The sequence below is a fragment of the Cebus imitator genome, unplaced genomic scaffold, assembly GCF_001604975.1.
Source record: "Cebus imitator isolate Cc_AM_T3 unplaced genomic scaffold, Cebus_imitator-1.0 Scaffold257, whole genome shotgun sequence".
Classification (NCBI taxonomy): Eukaryota; Metazoa; Chordata; class Mammalia; order Primates; family Cebidae; genus Cebus; species Cebus imitator.
Genome location: NW_016107572.1, coordinates 1,354,144 through 1,371,304, shown reverse-complemented (window position 1 = coordinate 1,371,304; position 17,161 = coordinate 1,354,144).

The following is a 17,161-nucleotide window of genomic DNA, read 5'->3' as shown; positions in this document are numbered from 1 at the left end:
CAATGGCGCGATCTCGGCTCACCGCAACCTCCGCCTCTTGGGTTCAGGCAATTCTCCTGCCTCAGCCTCCTGAGTAGCTGGGATTACAGGCACGCACCACCATGCCCAGCTAATGTTTTTTTGTATTTTTAGTAGAGACGGGGTTTCACCATCTTGATCAGGATGGTCTCGATCTCTTGACCTCATGATCCACCCGCCTCGGCCTCCCAAAGTGCTGGGATTACAGGCTTCTTCATGCCTTTTTAAATAGAATACTGGGCCTTGAAATTGGCCATCCCACCTCCCATCTCATATCACGTTCATTAGTCATTTATTGCCAAGTAACAAAATTGTTTCAAATTGTAGCAGCTTACAAAATTGACCAAATTGTAGAGGTCTTAACAGGCATTTATGACCTTACAGAGTCTTTTAGGGTCAGTAATCTGGCTTTGGCTTAGTGCAGTGGAGTGATTTAGCTTGGTGGTCTGTTTCTCATGAGGTTCGAGCAGCTGGCTAGAGCTGCAGTCTCCGAACTCTTGACTAGGACTAAAGCATCTATTTTGATGTTCAGTCATGTGGCAAATGGCAAAAGGTTTTATTTCCTTGCCACTGAACCTTTCTGTAGGGCTGGTCGTGGCATGGCAGCCAGCTTTCTCTAGAGTGAGGAAGGCAGGGGGTGGGGGCTGAGGGAGGGAGATTGACCAGGATGGAAGCGGCAGAGTCTTTAGAGCCTCATCTTGAAAGTGACATATTATCACTTCTGTTGGTCATGCAGAGCAACCCCAGCACACAGTGGGAGGAGAACCAGACAAGACTTTGAAGGCTGGGAGGTGGGGTGCATTTGGTACCATGTTGGAGGTCCCTTTAACCCATCTTTTCCATCATTTGTCCTTGCCCTTCAGATCCAGTCCAGACTCCTTATCATAGCACTTAAGGTTCTTCATGCCTGACCTCGGACAAAAATACCCCCTTTCATTTATTCATTCAGAAACTCAACACGGCCAGGACTGCTGGCTCACACCTGTAATCCCAGCACTTTGGGATGCTAAGGCGGGAGGATTGCTTGAGACCAGGAGTTTGAGACCAGCCAGGGCAACATAGTGAGACCTTGGCTTTACAAAAGTTAAAAAGTTAACCAGGCATGTGGTAGCCCATGCCTGTAGCCCCCCAGCTACTCTGGAGGCCGAAGAGGGAGGATAGCAGGAGCCCAGGAGTTCCAGGCTGCAGGAAGCTATGATTGTGCCACTGCACTCCAGCGTGGCGGCAGAGTAAGACTGTCTCCTAAAAACAAACAAAAAAAACCCAAAAAAAAACTCAACAAGTGTTTTTAATATGATCATATTTTAGACAGTGGAAACAGATTAAAATCTTTCTACTTGGGGGGTTTTACAATCTCATGAGGGGACACAGGAAACAACAAATAAATAAATATGTAAGTGGCATAGTGATGTAAAAGTATATAATATAGTAGACATTAACATTCTTGGCCATCAGAAGATGATAACTACCGTCTAGGGAGAAAATAGATTGGAATAAGAAGGATCAGGATGTTCTTCGGTGGAAGTCTGGTTTGCAATATTTTTTTCTATTTGCAATTTTTAAAGACCTTAGGGTAGGCCACTAAGTGGGAGACAGTTAAATACAAATTGAAAGTGGTGAGGACCTGCACCATGTGGGTGTGTGGGGAAGAAGCTCACAAAGGCCCTGAGGTGGGTGTGCATCTGGTGAGTTCACAGACCAGCAAGGAGGTCAGTGTGGCTGGAATGGGGTGAATGACGAGCAGAGGAATAGGGATGTGAGGTTGGAGGAGCTGTGGGGAAGGGAATATCAGGTTCAGGGACCTTATAAGGTCACGGGACACTCTGAGTGAAGTGCAGAGGAGTCACGACTACATTTGTAAAGACCCACTCTGACACCGTGCTAAGAATTCAGCTAAGGGGTCAGAGAGTGAAGCAGAATACCCTGTTAGGAAGTTACTGTAAGAATCCAGGTGAGATACGGCAAAGGATTGGCCAAGGAGGTGTGAGGAAGGTTATGATACCTGGTACTGCAATTATTACTCTCAAATCGGGTGTGAGGAAGGAAATGGTACCCAGCTGCTGCAATTATTACTATCAAATCAGGTGTGAGGAAGCAAATGGTACCCAGGTACTGCAATTATTACTCTCAAATCGGGTGTGAGGAAGGAAATGGTACCCAGGTACTGCAATTATTACTCTCAAATCGGGTGTGAGGAAGGAAATGGTACCCAGGTACTGCAATTATTACTCTCAAATCTTATTTCTTTTCAATGTTGTGCTACTTGTTGATGGCTCCCATGTTACTGAATGACACACCCTAAGAAGAAAATCCATTTTGCTAGTACCGATTGATCAATAAAGGATTCTTTATACCTTAGGGTTAAATTACTTGTTAATTAAAACTTCTGTAGCTAAAGGCTCTCTTTGGAAAGTGTTGGTTATTTGAGGGTCTGATATTGCACAGTTTTTGACTTCCCCTGTCCCTTCGAACGAGAGGGAAATACGAGCGTAGTTACTTGTGTATGCAGTTGTGGTACCTGGTGTTGGAAGCTGTATGGAGGAGGCGAGAGCGTTGATCATAACTCACTGACTTTGTAATTAAACTCTCTTTTTATTAAAGCTGAAATTCTTAAAGGCCCCTGCCTGTGTGGGACTGGAAATTATTTATCATAGAAATTGTCTGCTTTGCTATAAAAATGTTGATATATTATTCTGTTCATGAGATCTAGACACTGTTTTTTTAAAAAATGTCTCTAGCTATAGATGTGCAGACATCATATGAACTTCTTTCTAATGTCAAATTTATTGAACTCTCTGTGTGTGTGTGAGACTAATGTCTCAACCTTTTTTAAAAAAATTTTACTTATTTGTTATGATGATAGCTGTGGCCTTGTAAAAATAAATAAAATAAAATGTTTACTTATTTGAAGCACCGAGTGGGTGTTTCAAACTCACAAGAGTGGTTGGGGATCAAAAAAAAGTATATAAGAGAACATATTTCTTTGCCAAGTCCAGTCCATTTCATTCTGTGTCCCAAACACTCCAGTGAATGCAGCAGCCATCAGTTAAATAAACAAGTATTTCTACTGGTGGCAGCAGCCTCAGTATGCTTACATCCACCATGCTACTCTCTACTGAGGGACTTCTGCTGATGGAGCCTTAGCTGAGATTACCTAGACAGTTTTTTCTTCTATGTGGAGCCAATTACCATGTAATACATATGAAACTGCAACAAATAGACAATGAAATATATTAACAAGGATCTATTCTAAGTAAAAGGATGTGAAATGATGGACAAAGTCCTTGTTACTGATGCCTTTCTCACAATTTTTTTTTTACCATCACTTTAATTGGAGTGTTTAATATGGTTGGATGCAAGTCCATCACCTTTGCTTTGTATTTGTTCCACCTTCTTTGTTCCTTTCTTCCTCCTTTTGTGCCAACTTTTGAGTAAACTGAACATTTCTTAATATTCCATTTTATCTCTTCTATTGAGTTTTTAGCTAGACACACTCACCATGTGTGTGTTCAACTGGTTTCTCTAGACATTACAATATGCATCTTTAACTTATTACAGACCAACTTCAAATAATAATATGTTACTTCTATATCGTTACTGTAGATAGCTAATTTTACATATGATCACAAGGGAAAAAAATCAATACTATACCTATTATATTTATGTGAAAATTAGCTGTATTCAGATTTGCATTTTGCAATCAATGTGGGTGCAGAGCCCTCCTCTGCCTAATCACAGAATTGATTATGTAATTCGCAGACATTTGTGTGGTTGCTGGTTGCCCGCTTACCTGAGTATTTCATTTCTTCAGAGACAATTACTGTTTTGTTTTTCTCTTTTGAAATAACTAATGCAAATGAAGAAGAAAATGAGAAATGTTAAGCGGAAATCTTTTTTTTTAAAGGGAAGCTGAATCAGCGCTGGTGAAGTAGCAGCCACGGTTCAGTGGCCCTTTTCACAATGAAGGTGATGAGAGATTTCACCTCGCAGTCACGGGTACCATTTTATTGAGGTCTGAGTTGACTAACTCATAGTCTGAGAATGTGGATGGATTTGAGAGGCTCAGCTTAGGGGTTGATTTTCCTTGGCGTAGATCTGCATGTCATTTGCAAATGAATCCCTTCTTGCTGTCCTGCATGACACATGTGCCATGTCCCATTTAGCCCCTATGAGTCTACCACAGAAGTCAGTGTTGTGTGGATCAGGGGGCATAGGGGACTTCTGGCCCAGTGCCATGTAGCTAACTGCTTAGTACATATTAGTAATCAAAGGTGGATCTTAATGAATCCACTATTTTATTTGGATATTTTGAATGCTCTCTATGCAGACTGGTCCTCTTTGGAAACCAGTTCTCTTGACTACAAAAGGAACAAATTTAAAAAAAAAATCAACATTTGGTACCTATACAGATAGAATGAAATACTGCCTTTGCTTAAAAAAGGCTTGGTTGGAACCTTATGTTGAATCTTGTAAAATTCCATTTGTTATTATTTTACAATGCACATGAGTTTGTGTTACTTATCACTGTGTGTGCATGTATTTTTCAAAGTTGCATTTTAGTGGGCTGTCATATCTTATAGTAGGTTACGCATGAAAAGTTATTTTGGCTGATTAGCAAAATTAAAGGTAGAAAAAGCTGTAACTGGGATGACTAAGAAAGGAAAGAAGGGCATGGCTTATTATTCAGAATTAACTTTTAAAGCACTTTTATCTGTTTAACACATGTACATAGTCAGTGTCCTAATGTTTTGCTTTTAACTGGCTACCTGGTATAGTTGCTTTCCAGGTTCTTATCAGGAAATACAGTCTCAAACTCACTGCCATTAATACCTTTCGAAAGCTCTGCAGAGAGAAACAATATTTATGGAGGATTGCCTGAAGTATTTGTTGTCCATCCATTTTTTAGATAAGTCATCATCAACCTGTTGTCTTACAGACCCCTGGGAGAATGTGGAGTTATTGCAAGGTTGTCTGCAAATCCTTTACTGAAGGTATTATTATTTCTGTCATAGTTATCTGTAAGGACACAACAGTGACATTGAATATTTTGTTTAAGGGAACAGAGCCTTTTCCAACACCCGGGTCTTTACTTAAAAGAAGAAAATCATGTGATAAATGCAATCAGTGATGGGATCTGGAACAGGACTTGCCAGGGTTTGAACTTAACTACTTGTGCTTTAAGCCTCACTTTAGCATCATAGAACCATGGGACATTAAATGCTGGAAAGGACCCCATAGGGTCGGTTAGGTCACTGATGGGACATCTGCATTGTGAGTGGGGGAAGTGTGACACTTCCCACTGGTGGTGGTGCATTTTCTGGGATGCTCAAAGCTGTTATTTGTAGTTGAGAACAATAGAGGTGTCAAAAACATCTGCTTTAAGTATTGATTTTTACAAAGCCAGTCCGTAATTTTATCATTTTATTTTGTTTTGTTTTTTGAGATGGGGTCTCACTCTGTTGCCTGTGCTGGAGTGCAATGGCATGAACACGGTTCACTCCAGCCTTGACCTCCCAGGCTCAAGCAATCCTTCTGACCCAGCCTCCCAAGTAGCTGAGACCACAGGTGCATGCCATCACAGCTGGCTAATTTTTGTATTTTTAGTGGAGACAAGGTCTTGCCATGTTACCCAGGCTGGTCTCGAACTCCTGGGATCAAACGATCCACCTACCTCAGCCTCCCAAAGTGATGGGATTAAGGGTGTGAGCCACCGTGCCTGGCCAGAAAGTAATTTTAAACCAAATGAAACAGTGAGGGCAGCAGCTTGCAAGGATCAGTTCTGTAAGGATGTCCCGTGACTGGGGCCATCAGAGGAGCTGCTGCTGACTCCGCACCCACGAGCTGAACGGCAGCAGCCACCACGACCGTGTGTAGCCACGTATTACTTAACTTATGCCCGCAGTGAACTGTGCATTAGAGGAGGGAAGCATAAGGAGCACTGAATCTGAAAAAAAATTAAAGGAGCCCCCAAATTATGGCAATTCTGCCAACTGACCCCAAAATGCTCCTCATCAAATCTGCACATTGCAATAATCTGCTCTGAATTCTGACATACACATCAGGATGCTTCTAGTTTTTTTGAATGCCAATAGTCAAAAGGGGAAATAGAATAATAATTATATCCAATTTGGCTCTTCATTTATGGAAAATTAAAACCATCCCATGGGCAGTGTGAAAGTGTTTGCGTATAGTAATGTGAAACCTTCTTTGTCATGTTGTCATTTAGAAACAAAATGATTTATAAAAAAATTTAACACAAAAAATAAGACTTCCAAACATCTAGTCCTGAAGGCAGTTTTTAATTTACATCAGATGTAGTTAGATGTATTAACCAGGTTTTCTTTTAACTTTCCTTTTTTTTTTTTTTTGAGACAGAGTCTTGCTCTGTTGCCCAGGCTGGAGGTACAGTGGTGCAATCTCGGCTCACTGCAACCTCCACTTTCCGGGTTCAAGCAATTCTTCTGCCCCAGCCTCCCAAGTAGATGGGATTACAGGCAGGTACCACCATGCCTAGCTAATTTTTCTATTTTTAATAGAGACGGAGTTTTGCCATGTCTGCCAGGCTGGTCTCGAACTACTGGACTCAAGTGATCTGCTCACCTTGGCCCCCCAAAGTGCTGGGATTACAGTGTAAGTCACTGTGAAATATTAATGTAGATTAAGTTTAGGAAAACAAAAAGAAATGAAAGCTTAGGTAACACAGCAATATGTATTGTTTTATTAAAAAGCAAATAAACAAAATAGGCTGGGTGTGGTGGCTCACACCTGTAATCCCAGCACTTTGGGAGGCCAAAGTGGGCGGATCACTCGAGGTCAGGAGTTTGAGACCAGCCTGGCCAACATGGTGAAACACCATCTCAATAAATAAATAAATAAAAACAAATCCTCCTTTATATTTAGCCTTTCTCTACGTTTAAATATAAATATAAAAAGCATAGAAAAAGGTCTGAAAGGACACACGCCATATTGTTAACAGCAGTTACCTCTGAGAAAGAGAACAGCTTCAGATTAAGTGGGGAGCAATTAAGGAGACTTTCAAAAATATGTTTTTATGTGTTTACCTACGTAGCAAACCTGCACATTATGCACATGTACCCCTGAACTTAAAAGTTGAAAAAACAAAGAAAATATGTGTTTATGTACTATGATTGCTTTTGTAATACGAATAGTAATAGGAAGCAAAAAGCTAAGGGGCTGTGGTGGTCGTGAGAATGTGTCTCTTAGATTTCCTGCCGCCAGTGAAATTGATCATTGACTGATGGTCCAAGCTGCTCCCCCCTGAAATCCATCACAGTGTTTTTGGTCCAGGCCATGCTTCCCGTGAGCTGCTCCTAGTCAACAACTGAACATTGAGGGCAGGTAGGGGGATACTAAGGGAGGCCTGTTCCTGAGAAACAGAGGGACTTTTCTGATGGGTAACTTTGGTTTGAGGACTCCCTGTTGGCTTTAGCAAAACTTTCACTGATTTTGTTCCCTTCCTCCCTTCCTCCCTTCCTCTCTCCCTCCCTTTCTCCCTCCCTCCCTCCCTTCTTTCCTTTCCCCGTCTTTCCTGTCTCCCTTCTTCCCTTTTCCTCTTCCTCCCTTCCTCTCTTCATTCTCCCCCTCTACTTTATTTCCTTCCTTCCCTTTCTTCCTGCCCCACCCCCTTCCCCAGTGGCATCCCAGCTGGAAAGCAATCCCAGCCTTCTCCAGCTCCCTCCCCATCTTCCCTCACTGATGTTTCCCCATTCGGTGTCTTGCACCTTTAATCCCATCTTGGTGTCTACTTTCTAGAGGACCCAGACAAACACAATGTTTTTTAAAAAGCCATTTATAAAGTTAATTATACATGAAAAGCCATTTATGAAATTATTTATAAAGCCATTTTAGACGAAAAGCCATTTATAAAGTTAATAATAGACAAAACCTGACATTGTACAGTAAGGGCACTACAGCATGCTGGTAGTGGCCAGCATAGGAAAATGTGCATTAGAGATAGGGTTCTCTCTCTGCACTGTGAGGATTTACAATATATGTAAGTTAAATTTATTAGAGTTATAAGCGTTACTTCGGCCCTTGGGATTGATGTCTTTATTATCAGTCAATTGAGATATTTAATATAAATAGGATATGTTAAATTTATAGTTGCAGTTTAAGTTTTTCAAAGAAGTATAACATCCAAAGTTTGTGAAGGGAACTAAATATTCATCAATACCCTTAAAGGTGATTCTTAATATTTGTAATTTTATAAATAAAATAGTAAGACATGAAGTAGTTCTTAAAACTTAAGGAAAAAATAGGCTTTTAAATTTTGAAACTTAATTAAAAATAAGTATTTATTAGTGAGAAAATAGTAAAGTTCGTTGAATGGTAGTTTCTATACACTGAAATCATCCTCAAGAGTACCAAAATGTTTTCATTTTGTAAAGATTAAGCTGGGATTTCCATATGAATGGTAGGCAGTGGTGTGCTGGTAAATATCTAACAATAGTAGATTTGCAAAAATATGTGTACATAGTTTATTATAAATTTTACTGATGTGAAGGTTGTGTAGCACACAATTTACACGTAGTAATAAAATATCAACTCTATTGTAAATTTTTACATGGACAGTTGATTCTCACAGAACACTTTCATTGATTTTTGCCAAATTCATGTATTCATAACCAGCCTATGATTTGACAATAGGAATTGTATTCCAATCCACTAACTTTTTTCCCAATAAATTTATTGTCATGAAATCTATATGTGTCATTGTCAAACTATTTCTCATCTTTGTGCAAATAATATTCATTAAACTAAAATTTCCTTTACTTTTAGTGGTACCTTTGAGTTTAATCTGTGTTATTAGCCTTTTCTTCTTTAAGTGTAGACACTGACAGCAATAAATTAAGCCGTGACTTGTAGGTTTTGCCAATTTCCATGGTGTAAATGCTCCCTTGATTTCAAGTCACCAACATGAGGTCACTAAATGCACAGAAGTACATTATTCAATGGTATTGCCACCACATTGATGCAGTAGACTCGAATAACCTGGAGACCATACATAGCAATAGATACAGTAAAATGTAATAAAATCATTAAGGGCTGATGACTTTTGAATTATTATTGCTTTTGTTTTAAATAATCTCCATTTAATTGTAAATGCATACAATTCAGTTGTTAATAATGTCTGGATTTAACAGCCAGCTTGCAAAATTCTTGAGAATCTAGCAGTTAGCTCTTATGAGCTGGTACAAGCTGGCTCCAGCATAGCACTAATAGTAGGGGATGGCAGGGCTTAAGTTTTAGAGAAATGCAGCGAGCCAAAGGCCCAGTCTCTTAATGACAGTAGGAGGAGGAGCTAGAGAAAGAGGCTGATATGGTTTGGATTTGTGTCCCTGCCCAAATCTCATGTCGGATTGGAAGAAAGACCTGGTGGGAGGTGATCGGATTATGGGGTGGATTTTCCTCTTGCTGTTCTTGTGGTAGTGAGTGAGTTCTCATGATATCTGATGGTTTAAAACTGTGTGACACATCCCCCCTCACTCTCTGTTTCTCCTACCACCATGTGAAGAAGGTCCTTCCTTTCCCTTTGATTTTGCCATGATTGTAAGTTTCCTGAGGCCTCCCTGTCATGCTTTCTGATAAGCCTGTGGAACTGTGAGTCAATTAAACCTCTTTTCTTTATAAATTACCCAGTCTCAGGTAGTTCTTTGTAGCAGTGTGAAATGGACTAATACAAAGGCATAGCCAAAGGCTAGGATTCTTCAAAGAAGCAGGTTTGGTTTGTGTCACTTTTTTCTGTTCAATGCCACTCACATTGGCCCTGGTGATCATCATTGCCACCAGCTAATCTACACCTTAGAATTCAAGATAGGATTATTGTTCAGTCTCTCAGCTAGTCATCCTGCCTCAGATTCTTTCCTCACTCGTCCACTCTACACTCAGCTTCCAGAATAATCTTCTCAAACACATCTTTGTATGCGTTCTTTCCCATATTGCCAGCCCCTGGATAAATTCAATACCAAGAAATCTGCTTTTTACATTTTTCGAAATTGCGCACTGACCTTTCCACGGCGTCCCTACATGTGCGCATTTCAACTCATTCCCCTATTCTGAAGAACTGACCTTTTAGCCGTCGGTTGTTGAACAGGTCAATTGCATTTCAGCCGCTTAGGCTTTGCAGCCACCATTGCCTTGTTGTAAATTTTTTACTCCACATAATTGCTTACTTGCAACCTGTTCTTCCTACATGAATTATGTCAAACTCTAAATACTCCAAAAACCATTGTCAAAATGAAGCTTTCTCATCTGAACACTTGTACCTTTTTTTAAGGCATATGTTGTTATCCAGTTTTACATATCTCCACACTCACATCTAGGTCATCAAGTGTCATGGTGCCCGAATGAAGGCCTTAACCTCTTGGGGCCAGAAATGGTAGATATTTGACAAGTATTTCTTGCTGATGACCAGAGCTCGATGTTCTTCAGAGTGGGATACTCCTTGATGGAGTTGTGTTATTTGACCAATTGGTTTCTGATACATTTTTTCCCCTTACTGTTTATTTCTTCATCCTTAGCTTCTCTTTGTAATGGATGGAAATATGAAGCTTCCTTGCACATTGATTGCCCTTTGTATCAGTCTGCTTGGGCTGTCCTAACAAGATACCATGGACTGGGCGGCTTCCACAACAGACATTTATTTTCTCATAGTTCCAGAGGCTGGAGGTTACAAGGTCAGGGTGTGGACAGGGCTGGCCTCTGGTGAGGGCTCTCTTCCTGCCTTGCAGACAGGCGCCTTCTCACTCTGTCCCCACATGGCCCTTCTTCTGTATTTGTGAAGAGAGAGATCCCTGGTGTCTCTGCCTCTTCTTTTTTTTTCATTGGTTTCCATTTTTTTTCCTCTCAGCAGAATCAACTTCCTCTTCTTGTAAGGACATCCATCCTATCAAATTAGGCCTACTCTTTTGACCTCATTTAAACTTAATTGCCCTCTTAAAGTCCCTGTCTCCAAATACAGTCACACAGGAGGCGGGGGCTTCAACGTATGAATTTTAGAGGGGTATACTTTAGTCCTTAACACCTTTTAAATTGAATTTTTATTTTTCAAAATAGCGTTTTGTTTCCCTTTGGTTATAAAATGATGCTGTATCTTCCTCTCCTCTTCACTGAGTGAATTCTTTATTAAAATCAAGAACAGAAAGGCCCCAGTTGTGGGAGCAGCTGCTGCGCACCAGTAGCAGCAGGGAGGCAATCGCATGGTGGTTTGGAGCACGCGCTCCCAAGTCGCACTGCTGTGGCTTCAACCTGACCCTGCCATTCGGCAGCTGTGTAACCTGGCGCATGTTACTTAACCTCTCTTTGTTTCTGTGTTTTTATGTCCAAAATGGGAATGATAACACTGGTTCTACCTCATAGGAAAGCATTGAGTGTTGTAGGGGAGATTAAATGAGCTAATATGTGTAAAGCACCTGCAACATTAACTATTATTATGTCTACCTTAGATCTCTCCTCACTTTAAATGCCTGTAGAAGTATTTGTGTGTCTCTATAGCACCCCATTCAGGCAAGCAATAGTAGGGGAATATCACAGAATGCTTGTGTTGATTTAAGGGTACCATATTGCTTTCAAAAAAGAGCCAGTCCATAGGCTGGGCATGGTGGCCCATGCCTATAATCCCATCACTTTGGGAGGCCAAGGCGGGTGGATCACCTGAGGTCAGGAGTTCGAGATCAGCCTGACCAACATGGTGAAACCCCATCTCTAAAAAAAAAAAAATAAGCCAGTCTAAATCAGTAGAAGCCCTGATGAGGGGGATTCTTGCCAAGGTCACATGCATCACCTGCCACATATGCCCAATTTCCCTGAGTTCAACAAGTGCTTATTTATAACTAACATGCAATATTATGGCCAGTGCAAAAAAAAAGAAAAAAAAGGTGTTCACAGTTATTACTGTCAGCACAAAAGAGGGGCTTTGGGGCTTAGGCTGAAGGTGTGGGGGGCATCTGGAAGGACTTCCTGGAAATGGCGGTGTCTGAGCTAAAGAATAGTTGTTGGAAGAATAAGTAGAAATTGGGATTAAAGTGTCTTAGCAATAATCTTCTGAGTTGATATTGTTTTCAGAAGAAAATTCAACAGTATTTCTTTGTAGTGAAAATTATCTTATATTAGAATTAGCAGTTGTTGAGAACCAGTTGGCAGAAGTTTCCAGCAAAAATAGCAGGCACTGTGACTTTAAAAATATTCCTAATTTTAAAAATGATTTATTAAAAATGAATCAAAATCCTATTTTTACGGGACAAACGGGAGAAAGCAATCCCTTATTTAGTTGGTAATTTTAGATGTCATCCAACTATGAATTTCACGTATTTATTCATTCCATGAATATTTTTGGCTACCTACTACTATGTACCAGGGGACTGAGGATATAGTGGGGAGTGCATCAGACTTGTGGTCTTTGCCTTCATGAGTGTAGGAGAACTAGAGGAGAAGAGATAAACAAAAAAAAGTATGATGACCATTAAGCCAGGAGAAGCAGAGGACATAGCGGGAGAAGGTTCCAGAAGCCTTCAAAACATGATGATAAAATTACTCGAAATTCTGTCAGTCTAACTGCACTTAATTTCTTCTCTCTCTCTTCTTTTTTGCATTTTTTTCCTCCTTGCACACTCGCTTTTTACACTCTTCCAGTGATGGTGTAAGGCTTCCTCGACATTCACTACCATGACTAAATAAATCCCAGCTGTTACTCACCTGGAGCGTGTTAAGAGAGTTGCCAAAGCCAGAAGCATCTCCATTGTACATCGATTTTCCGGGGTGGCTCTTATTTGTGATTTTGATTTTAGGGCTTATATTTGATACCATTGTTTGTTGCCTCTGTACAGTGACTTCATCATTGCCTCATGTCTCCCCAAGCTGGCAGTGGCCTGGGCATCTCATTTTGCCTCAGATTCAATTGCTCTGGAGCATGACCTTCTGTGATCATTTAAATTATTGTTCATCAGATAATCCCTCCTCTTCCCTCCCACCACAAGCAGAGTATATACTTCTCTGTCTTGTTGACTTTGGACTTGGCATATGACTTGCCTTGGCCGAAAGACTGACAGCAGATGTGCCGTGAGCTGAGGCCTTAAATGTGCTTGCACATTGCTCTTGGGTCTTATGCTCTGGGGATCCACCCTAGGAAGTGATTGTCCCAGGTAACCATTGGTCTGGGGAGGATGAGAGACATGTGGAACAGGTCTGTACCCAACCCACACGCAAGTCCAGCTGATCTTACCCATAGTGGAGTCACTTAGGGGAGCTCAGACCCAGTCAGTGCTTTGCTACAGAACACTGAGTTGGACAGTTTGTTCTGCATCACTGTGGTGGCGAGAGATGACTAAATTCAGTATCTCTTTGACACCCCTCTCCAGGGCATCTCTAAGTGAATTTTGTATATGCCATAGGGTCTACATATTAACACTATATTTTAAGTGAATCTAGCAATTTTTACGTTCTGTAGCACTACGCATTTATTCAACAATCATCATATTAAACCTTTACTAGAGCCAGGCACCATGGAAGCAAGAGAGATGAAGAGTACAGCCCCTGCTCTCTTGGACTTTATAGTCCAATAAGGGAGATGGGCTTAAGTGACCATATAAATTAAATGCAGAATTACAAAGTGAGATAAACTTCCTGAACACAGTTCTGTAAGTGCATTGATAAGGAAACTTGGCTGGGCGTGGTGGCTCACGCCTGTAATCCTAGCACTTTGGGAGGCCGAGGCAGACGGATCACAATGTCAAGAGATTGAGACCATCCTGGTCAACATGGTGAAACCCCGTCTCTACTAAAAATACAAAAATTAGCCGGGTGTTGTGGCACGCGCCTGTGGTCCCAGCTACTCAGGAGGCTGAGGAGGAAGAATCGCTTGAACCCAGGAGGCGGAGGTTGCAGTGAGCCGAGATTGCACCACTGCACTCCAGCCTGGTGACACAGCAAGACTCCGTTTCAAAAAAAAAAAAAAAGGAAACTTGACCTAGACTAGGGAGTCTGAAGGTTTGCTGTGGAAATCTATGGGACTAAGTTCTATAGTTATCCATATGGATGGGTAATAATACTAATATTTGTAACAATCATTACCTTAAATAAATACCTTACTTGTTGCTAGATGCTGCTCTAAGGGCTTTAAAAATACCGACTTGCTTAGTCCTCAGAACTCAGTCCTCAGAACTCCTTTGTCACTGGCAATTAGTCCAGCAAAGAGCAAGGGTGGTATCTGAGGCCACATCCTGGGCCTGAGGAAGCCACAAAAGGAAAGGCCTTGGAATATGTAGGAACTCTGCACATTTGGAACATTGAAAGATGCTCAGTGTTGCTGAGGGCAGAGAGCCTGAGGGAGAAGATAAAATGGTGAGGATGGCAGGGTTAGCCTTGGAGGGCCTTTGTTTGGCTTAGCAAGGATTTTGATCTTGCTGAGAACAAGGAGAAACCACTGAAAAGGGTTTTAAGTAGGATTTGGAATAAGTGGTGCGATAAGATTAACATTTAGTACAGACAGTTTAGGCTGCTCATTGGAGAATGAGTCAGAGAAACTCAAGGAGGGATGAAGGGAGATCAGTAAATAAACCAGGTGTGCAATGATGATACTTAAATGAGGGTGATGGACACGGAAATGAAGGTAAGACATTTGCAAATGTCATCTCCTAATACCGCTCACCATATTTGAGTGGTATTAGGGATGACATTGGCAAATTTTATCATCATCATCATCATCATCCATTATTATGGAGTGGAGGGTTGTGATCATAGCTCAGTGTAGTCTCAAACTCCTGAGCTCGAGTGAGCCTTCCACCTCAGCCTCCTAAGTCGTTCAGACTACAAGTGCATGCCACCACACCCAGCTAATTTTTAATTTATTCAGAGACAGGGTCTCACTTGGTTGCTTAGGCTGGTCTCAAACTCCTGGCTTCAAGTGATCCTACTGCCTTGGCCTCGCAATGTGCTGGGATTACAAGCATGAGCCATCGTGCCCAGCCAGAGTTTAATTACTTACTAGAAACTCTCAGTATTGTTTATTAGATTCTCTGTTGAAGGTCAACATTTTACACTTATCTCTGTAATCCCCATGTTAGGCTTCCCACGGGAGGCACAGAGCTTGGAGAAGGAAGTGGTTTTCTGGCTCCTCTTCAGAGGACAGAGGAGAGACCTTCTGCCTGCAGTGAAGGCTGTTGCTGGTGGCATTGAAGGTGATGAATGAATCTCTGACTGGAGAGAACACTTTCTGGGTTTGCACCCAGTGGTCACCACTTGGAAATAATATAAACCTGACATATAAAAGTGCATAACAGTAATCCCAGCACTTTGGGAGGCCGAGGCCGGTGGATCACGAGGTCAAGAGATTGAGATCATCCTGGCCAACATGGTGAAACCCCATCTCTACTAAAAATACAAAAAAATTAGCTGGGTGTGGTGGCGTGAGCCTGTAGTCCCAGCTACCCGGGAGGCTGAGGCAGGAGAATTGCTTGAACCCAGGAGGCGGAGGTTACAGTGGGCTGAGATCGCACCACTGCACTCCAGCCTGGCGCCTGGAGACAGAACAAGACTCTGTCTCAAAGAAAAAAAAAGTGCATAACATTTCTATAATTCAGTATTGAAAGCTCCATCTGTGTATGTGTGTGTGTGTGTGTGTGTGTGTGTGTGTGTGTGTGTGTGTGGTGTTTTTTTTGTTTTGTTTTGTTTTGTTTTTAAGCTGGAGTCTCTCTCTGTCACCCAGGCTGGAGTGCAATGACGTGATGCAAGGCCCACTGCAACCTCTGTCTCTTGGGTTCATGTGATTCTCCTGCCTCAGCCTCCCAAGTAGCTGGGATTAGAGGTAACTGCCACCCCCTCCCCGCTGGCTAATTTTTGTATTTTTAGTAGAGACAGGGATTTTACCTTGTTGCCCAGGCTGCTCTCGAACTCCTGACTTCAAGTGATCCACCTGCCTTGGCCTCCCAAAGTGCCGGGACTACAGGTGTGAGCCACCGCACCTGGACTGGTCTTGAAATATTATCATTTTAGATTTTTGTGAAGGAATCAAAGGCTTATGTGGAGAATACTGATTAATCTGAGGGATATTTTTAGTGCTAAGGCTTCCCACAGTGATTTAGGATGAATTTCATGTTGGCTTTTCAAGGTTTGAGAGGCTATTCAGCTCTTCTCTGGGAGCTGTCTGTCCACTTAATGTTCCCTAGTCTTAGAAGTGTTCTTACCTGAGTGTAAGTGTTAAACCTAAAATAAATGCAAATATAAGGGAATCGAACTCCATTCTGTTGCCCTCTCCATCTAAAAGGAAATCTGATTTTGGATTAAAATGCATTATGGAATATAATTGAATATTTTAGGTGATAAATAGGTTATGAATAGTTTGCTTCTGGTAGATGTTTCCTGAGCATTTAAAAATTGAATTTCCAGGTAGAATTATTTGATTATAATTCTGAAATACTGATACCATTTCATGTAACACCTTTAATACAATGCTTTCTAAGAAAAAAGTGGGAGTGTGTTTAATATATAAGGCATTTTGTATCAAAAACATAGTTTTAATATTGAAATATGATATTTGTTATATAAATATAGGAGCATCCTGTATGTATTAGTTTCCTGTTATATGACAACACATTCCTGCACATTTTGGTGTCTTAAAACGAATACACATTTATTCTCTTACAGTTCTGGAGGTCGTTAAGTCTGAAATCAGTTTCCCTGGGCCAAGATCAAGGTGTCGGCAGGGCTGCACTTGCTCCGGAGGCTCAGGGGAAGCATCCGTTTCTTGGCTTTTCCGGCTTCCAGATCCACATTCCTTGCATTCCCTGGCGCTGTCTCCGTTCTCCATCTTCAAAGCCAGCAGTGTGGCCCCCACTCTCTCTGACTCTGCTTCCGCCCGGCTGGCATCTCACAGCTTCTCCTCTGTGTCAAATCTCCTGCCGCCTCTCTCTCACAAGGAGACTTGGATTGTGTTTAGGTCCCAGCGAGATAATCCTGGATTATCTTCCCACTTCAACATCCTTAATCACATCTGCTAACTCTATTCCGCGATGAATGGTGACATTCACAGGTTCCAGGGTTGGGGACGGGATGCTTTTGTAGGCCATTACTCAGCCGGCCGCAAGGTCTGAAGGCAGAGCGGTTCAATTTCATTGGCTAGTTATGACTT